Raw genomic sequence first — 8776 nt, forward strand, 5'->3', positions numbered from 1 at the left:
CTGTTGCCTTTATTAAATCACCCCTTAAGAGTGGAGTGCAATTAATAAAAGTACGGAATGGGTGACTTACTGTACTGTATTTTCTTACCTTTTAGTTGTTACACTATCAATAAATGTAAATATAGTATACAGTACTTTATCCACAGCACCAAGTAAAGACAGAAAACGTTTTACCAAATAACACAAATTTTAATAAAAATCATAAATAAACAAAAATAAAGTTAACAAAAAATTAAAAAAAAGATCCACTAAGTGGTGGGCCATCTGCCTGTACAGGCCTAAAAAAAAAAGAATTTGTTCTGTGGAGAGAAAAAAAAGGGTACAGTATTACAACACTAATACACAATATTGTACAATCTCAACACTAACGTAAATACTGTACTCTACCTCGAGTCAGGCGTGGTCCCTGCCTCCCTTGGGGTCCCTGCCTCCCTGTGGGTCCATGACTGAAGACTGTATTGGAAAAAAATATATTCACATTAACAGTGCTGTATTTACCTTTATTTGGTAAGGTGCTACTGTAAATGGTTTGGCTACTGTAGCTCCTAACAAAGTACTGTACAGTACATAAACAAACAGAACAATACAATGGCTACAGTACTGTACAATGCAAGAAAAGTACAGTACTATACAGTTTAAACATTGCTACACCAAAGGTGATTATACTGACTGAAGCTGGCAGACAGAGGGATACTTTTGGTGCGGTGTAGATACAGTACAGTAACCTCCCACAATTTAATGACTATTACTGTACAGTATCTGCAAAGCACGTTTGCAAATGATTGATGACCCTGCACTGAACAACTGCTTGTTCGGAGTAGGCTCATCACTTACTGTACTGACAAACAACTGCATTATTACAATGTCCTAATCATGCAGTGGTTGTCATACCGGTATCTTTAAGTGGATGGCCACCTTTCGAGTGATGTCCTTTATAAAAAAAATTAAAACACAAAGTGTGTAAGGAAAAGAGGTTGGAGATGCATCTTTGTAGTACAGAAGAGAGAGAAAGAGACGCTGTGAAAACAAAAAAGGAGAGAGACAGTACAGAAGAAGACAATGTACAGTTGTGTAGGGTACAGTACTTACACGGCCTGTGAGCCCTGCTTGGCCCAGGTTCTGGCAACTGGCCAGTGGGGGGCTGGGTGTGCGGCAGGGGTCTTCCACTGTGGCGAAAAATTTTTTTTCCTGTTACACAAGTACAGAAACAATTTGGAGTACAGGAGGAGGAGAGAGGCACTGTAAAAAGGAGAGCAAAATGTACAGTAGTGCACGGTACTAACTCAGGGCAGCAAGCCATGTTTTAAAATTCCTAAAGGAGCCACGACTTGGTGCTGGTGGGGGTGCCGCCGTTGGTGGTGGTATGACTGTGGACAAAGAACAGTTTCCATCAAAACCATTTGGAAACACATACAGTAAACTGTAATGGTCCGTACACACTACACGATATGCTCCCTGAGTCGTCCACTTTAGCGCCTAGTGTGTACGCACCATAAATCTTGAACAGAGCCTCTATAACAACAAAAAACAAACACAGACAGAGGGAGAAAAAGAGAGAGGGAGGGAGAGAGGAAGAGAGAAAGACAGAGAGAGAGAGAGAGAGACTGACAAGGGTAAAAAAGGAGAGCGATACAGTGCTGTAGAAAACAATGTGGTGTACTTTACTTACGCGGCACGGAGATGCCAGTGGGGGGTGGTGGTGGTGCTGCTGTAGCCGCCGAAGGTGTTAGGACTGTGGACAAAGAACAGTTTCCATCAAAACCATTTGGAAACAAATAAACTGTGTAATGGTGCGTACACACTACACGATATGCTCCCTGAGTCGTCCACTTTATCGCCTAGTGTGTACGCACCATAAATCTTGAACACAGCCTCTATAACAACAAAAAACAAACACAGACAGAGGGAGAAAAAGAGTGAGGGAGGGAGAGAGGAAGAGAGAAAGACAGAGAGAGAGAGAGAGACTGACAAGGGTAAAAAAGGAGAGCGATACAGTGCTGTAGAAAACAATGTGGTGTACTTTACTTACGCGGCACGGAGATGCCAGTGGGGGGTGGTGGTGGTGCTGCTGTAGCCGCCGAAGGTGTTAGGACTGTGGACAAAGAACAGTTTCCATCAAAACCATTTGGAAACAAGTAAACTGTGTAATGGTGCGTACACACTACACGATATGCTCCCTGAGTCGTCCACTTTATCGCCTAGTGTGTACGCACCATAAATCTTGAACACAGCCTCTATAACAACAAAAAACAAACACAGACAGAGGGAGAAAAAGAGAGAGGGAGGGGGAGAGGAAGAGAGAAAGACAGAGAGAGAGAGAGAGAGACTGACAAGGGTAAAAAAGGAGAGCGATACAGTGCTGTAGAAAACAATGGGGTGTACTTTACTTACGTGGTACGGAGATGCCAGTGGGGGGTGGTGGTGGTGCTGCTGTAGCCGCCAAAGGTGTTAGGACTGTGGACAAAGAACAGTTTCCATCAAAACCATTTGGAAACAAATAAACTGTGTAATGGTGCGTACACACTACACGATATGCTCCCTGAGTCATCCACTTTATCGCCTAGTGTGTACGCACCATAAATCTTGAACACAGCCTCTATAACAACAAAAAACAAACACAGACAGAGGGAGAAAAAGAGAGAGGGAGGGGGAGAGGAAGAGAGAAAGACAGAGAGAGAGAGACTGACAAGGGTAAAAAAGGAGAGCGATACAGTGCTGTAGAAAACAATGTGGTGTACTTTACTTATGCGGCACGGAGATGCCAGTGGGGGGTGGTGGTGGTGCTGCTGTAGCCGCCGAAGGTGTTAGGACTGTGGACAAAGAACAGTTTCCATCAAAACCATTTGGAAACAAATAAACTGTGTAATGGTGCGTACACACTACACGATATGCTCCCTGAGTTGTCCACTTTATCGCCTAGTGTGTACGCACCATAAATCTTGAACACAGCCTCTATAACAACAAAAAACAAACACAGACAGAGGGAGAAAAAGAGAGAGGGAGGGGGAGAGGAAGAGAGAAAGAGAGAGAGACAGAGAGACAGAGACAGAATGAAAAGAGAGAGAGAGAACAATGCACTGTACTTACGCAAACTGTCGCTGGGGCTGGGTGGGGGTATGGTCTCTGGTGATGCTGTTGAAAAAAATGACAGTACAGTATGTTACAGAAAAGAGAGAAGACGTTGGAGATGTTTTAAGAGAGAGAGAGAGAGAGAGAGAAACACAGCGTTTTGCAGTTTCTGGGTGCACAGTTTGTGATGCAGAGGCCTGTCTCACATTCTAGACAGTAGTTTCACTAACAGTTCCTGCAGTTATGAAATCACTATTCTGTGGTGCTAAATTGTAGGGCACCGTCACTTTTGAATATTCAGTACAGGCACATTCATAGCGGCACACTAGTTGTCCTAGCAGACGGGGGATGGTGTCTTTCCCAATGGTGACAATTCGTAGCATTTTTCAGGACACTAGGGCAGAGCTGACTGCTTACAGTAAATGGATTAACAAAGCTTCCTTTATTATGGTAATGTGAGGCTCTTGGCTTGCTTTGGGGGAAGGGACCTGATGCACTGTGTAAGACTCTCGGCCCACTGGGCATGCGCCAGAAATCCCATCGCAACCCTCCTACTGGGCATGCGCCCGCCAGAGATGGAAATGCAACTGAATACAATACTGTACCGACTGCAGTAATACAGCCAACTGCGCATGCTCAGTGATAGCATAGCGCTACATGGTGTATGGCTTGGTGCCACAGATCCCATTGTAACCCCCTCCATTTCTAATCCATCGCAGCCACCATAGCGCCAACCGTGTAATACAGAGAGCTCTCTCTCCTACAGATCCCACTACTACCGTACTTAGTGTGCAAGGTTGGAGCAGCATCACCAATGTCATCAGTTTGGGATGCAATGCTATTTTGTACCCGCATATGCGTTGTCGCATGTTTGCGTTTTGCGGTTTCTGGGCGCACCATAGCCACAGTATGAAATCACTATTCAGTGAAATAAAGTACAGTACAGAGCACTCTCTGGGCACTACAGTGTCCAGAGCAGACAGTGACAAAAAAAAATATACAGTACGGTACAGTATATTCTTTTCCAGATTCTACCAAAGTGATCACCTAACCACTAGCCCACACGACAGCTACAGTACAGTGAACCACAGAGAGTGGCCTCATCCTTGTGCACTCCTCCCGCTGCTGTTTTTAATTAAAAAAAAAAAATAAAAAAAAAATGTCATACTGTAATGCATCCCATCTCATTGAAAGCTGTGCGTGCATCTAATTATTCTACAGTATCGGTTATACCGTGACAACAACTCCGGCAACTTCTCTACTATTCAGTTACTGCACCGTACCGTATGTACAATACAGTATGTGCAGTGATTTGTACAGTATATTATGCGACATTAAAAATACAGTATGGTTTGTGCGTTCATGCAAATGCTGTGAATATGATAGACATTCAGTACAGTGGAGCACTCGCCACCCAGCGGTTAAGCACTATATTACATGCAATTACAAAAGTGGAGCACTTGCCACCCAGCGGTTAAGCACTGTATTACATGCCGTGCCATATCCTTAGTTGAAGAATACCACGGTATTCCACAAGTCCATGGCGCGACTCAGAGGCCTGCACGCCACGCCACAAGTCCGTGGCGCGACTCACGACATGCCATGAGCAACAAAATAGCTGGGCAGATCTGTATGTGAAGAAAGGATTAAACCTAGATGGGGAAATAGGTATGGGATTAAAATACCGGCCACTGTTCAGCTGGTTCAAAACCCGACAGTTGAAACCCGACAGGAGGAGATCCCGATGCCAGTTGGTAAGTATCCCAGGGGGCTGCCTAGCCCTAATGCCCCCATCCCCGGGCTAAGTAAGTATACTTACCCGGCTCACAATGATCAGGATGGTGGGGGGTCAGTGATCCAGCGTCGGGATTAAGACAGGCATCAGTATTTTTACGTCTATCTTAAATCCTGTGTTGGGCATATAGTGTCAGGATTTAGACCGGCAGCATTGCGTCCACTGGTCTATTAACTACATTCTGGGCAAGTAGTATGGTAAGCAACAAAGTAGCAGGAAAACTCTATATTCTGGGCATGTCTAAGAATTTATATATAAATTAAACCCATTTCATCTATAAGCCTTGCACATAGTGTCATCTGAGAAGGGAGGAAAGCAGTAGATTCTCTCCATCTATCTACTGATGGTACGAAAACATTGTTTAAATCACCCAGACACACTACTGGAACATCCGGCGATAATCCCATAATGAAGGCTGCTTTTCAAAAATATCCCACTATTGTATAGGGGCTGTATATAGACTGCCAGAATAATAAGAGGGGCGGAGTTCAATTGCTGAAGGAAAACATATTTGCTATACACATTTGGACAGACAGCCCCAATAGTAATGAGTTGAGTGCTAGGCCCGGCCCGGCCCGCCTATAGCTTCTTATGTGTCATAAAATTCTCTTCACAAAGATGAGCCTCAATCAAACAAGATGTGACTGGGTTATAGTTTCTAATCTGGAATAGAACCAGCAAGTACTTAACTCTATGACCAAGACACCTGACATTCCAGATAAGTAAACTGTGCTCCTCCAACGTAGATCTACAAGATGTAGCAGTAATAGGAAGTCCATAGTCAAACTGTGAGTCCAAGGAAGGCCGTCCTGCACATTAAAACAAAGAACAACAATCTAAAAATACAAAAAATACATTATAGAATAGATAGAATAGGCAAGCTTGATTATCACTCACAGTAAATTATGGAAGAGCTTATTTGTTATTTGGGGATAAAGGGAGTCAAACATGTAAAAGGGGGAGAAATAAAGTAACAGGCATACACAAAAAGGAGACAGAGGAACAGCTAAACATGGTGGGGGCAGAATCACAGATGGGCAGCAAGGAGCTGTCGCACATGGGCATGTGGGTGCAAACATGGTAGAGATGAAAATAGCCTCCATTAAGAGGAAGAAGAAGATAGAAACAGAGAGGCTATAATTATGCATCTTTTATTCTTGCTACACCGGTGACATTTCTTCTACCAATTGTGTAGAGGGATTACTGAATCCCCTTCCACCACTTATTGGCTGCAATTTATCAGGACTGTTTTTACTTTATCTACTTCTATAGTGGACAGGTGCAGGTCTTCTCACACATAGAGGTATATTTATTAAAAAGCAGGTTTTTAGAAGTGGAGATGTTGCCTATAGCAACCAATCAGATTCTACTTATTTATCTAGCACCTTAAAGAGATTGTCAAGTGATTAGACGCACTCTGTTGTAAAAAATTGGTACTATCTGTACCTATGACACCCCTGGTCACAGGGAAACTCCAGTATTGATAATAAGGGAAATATTATTTTAATAAAACGGTCATGATACAGGGAAAATATAACATATAAGAGACAAAATATAGGACCAAAAGAATCATATGGCTCATACCATTAATGGCCTGTGGTGTGCGCAACAGATGGTTTAGAGTCGCTTCACATCCAGATTGCAGGTGAGTTGGCTACACACCACAAGGCTTGCCTGGTTAGTAATGAGTCCTTGGTAAACCTGATTCCGTCCAGTAACTCCAGTTATGGTACCCCACACAACGTGCTTCGGATAAGATAAATCCTTCTTCAAGCATGGATTTCTTATGTATGACAAGGCCGGTATTTATTGGCCTTACACAGGAATTTAAAACCACATATTCCTCCTGTTTATTCCCACCATTTGCCTTTCACCGCACGACCGGAAATGGTAACAGCGGAAGTTGTATTTGCGTTCCACGACGCCTGGTACCGGAAGTGACGTGTCACGATGACTCTCCGAAACCAGAAATTTCTCGAACAGTGGGTAAATGATGTTGTACTTTTTTCTTTGTACTGAGAGTGGTTTGGATTGATAAATGGGTAAATGCCCCCTCCTTTTCCTTCTAAAACCATACTATGTATTCCCGTGCAGTCTTACCCTACCTATAGGAGGGTGAAGTTTAGATTGTACTCCGGATTAATCCCAGGTTATTGTGAACATGAAAAATAAAATCAACAAATACAGTATAATTAATAAAAATATATATGACTTGATAGTCTATATAAATATAGCATAAAAACCATCATTAAGAAACATAATTAATAAATTAAAAACTCAATCTTAAAAATTAATTACAATTTGATTACAATTTTAATAACAATAAAAGAAATATATTAAGTACAAAACATTTATAAAGTGCTTAGTGTTAATTAATCAAGAAACCATTTCAGCTCAAAATCTGAATTTAATCCTTTCGGGATTAGAGTATCAAGGGTATAGATCCATTTCATTTCTTGTTGAGATCATTTTTAGTCTACCTTATTATATCTCCAATTTTCTTTGATTTGATCTATCCCAATACATCTTTTTAAATGCGTTTCAGATTTATTATAAACATTTTTAAAATGCTCAGATAGGGGATGTGTGGCCAATCCTTTGCTGATGTTATAGATATGTTCAAAGATTCGGGTTTTAAGATTCCTTGATGTCTTACCTAAATATATATTAGGCAACACATACACTCCAATAAATATATGACATTTCTAGAATGACATGTTATGAAGCTGTTGATTTGGTATTTATTGGGATTTGTTCCTATCTGGAAATGGGTGGTTTTCCTTTCATTATTCCAATTATTTGTTGATCTGCACATAAGGCATGATCCGTATCTATGGAAACCCTTTGTACAGTTGCTGATTGGTTTTGTTTCAACTAGTGCACTTTTAACTAAATGATTTTTTAGATTTTGGGCTTTTTTTGTAAATAAAAACAGGTTTGTCTGGTAATTGTTGTCCTAAGACTTAGTGTCCTTTGAGAACTCTCCAGTTCTTGGATATACTCTTCTCCATTTGTCTATAATTTGAACCGTATTCACTTATAAAAGCCCATTCAAATCTTGAGTTGTTATTTATTTGTTTCTCTTTTTCTTTGAGTAGTTGTTCTCTCTCTGTCTCATCTATTTTCTCTTTAGCTTTTGTCATAACAGCTTTTGAGTACCCTTTTGGATTGAACCGGGATTCTAATGTTTTAATTTCTTCCTCCAATATTGCTTTTTCCATGCAATTAATTTTTAGATGTTTATAGTGACCCAATGGAATGCTTTCTAGCCACCTATTGTGGTGTTTGCTTGTTACCTCTATGTATGAGTTGGAGTCAGTTTCTTTTCTAAATGTCTTCATGCACAATTTATTATCTTTTAAATAAATAGTAAGATCTAAAAATGATATGGAAGTTTTACTTATATTGAAAGTAAACTTAATATTAAAATAATTAAAATTCATATTTTGACAGAAAGTATTTAAAAGGTCTACATGCCCTTTCCAAAAATAAAAAAACATCATCATCTATAAATCTGAACCAGCACACCAGGTTTGCCCCGTTTGCCTTAAATGGTTAATTTAATGATGTTCCCAATAGGCCATAAATAAATTAGCATAGCTTAGGGCAAACCTGGTGCCCATTGTGATTCCTAAAATCTGTAAGTAAAAATTCCCATTAAAATAAAAATAATTGTTCTTTAAAATAAAGGAAATGGACTCTATTAGGAAATGTTTCAATGCTTGAGAGTATTCACTCTTATTTAAAAAGAAAGACACTGCTTCAAACCCTTTATCCCAATCGATAATTGTGTATAGCATGCTCACATCAGCACTCACTAGGGAACAATTTTCATCCCATTTAATCTTTTCAAGTTTTCTCAGGGTATCTGCAGTGTCTTTAAGATTTGAATCATTTTGTATTACAAGAGGT

Source organism: Taudactylus pleione, unplaced genomic scaffold, assembly GCF_031769625.1.
Source record: "Taudactylus pleione unplaced genomic scaffold, aTauple2 ptg000258l, whole genome shotgun sequence".
In the NCBI taxonomy this organism is placed as follows: Eukaryota; Metazoa; Chordata; class Amphibia; order Anura; family Myobatrachidae; genus Taudactylus; species Taudactylus pleione.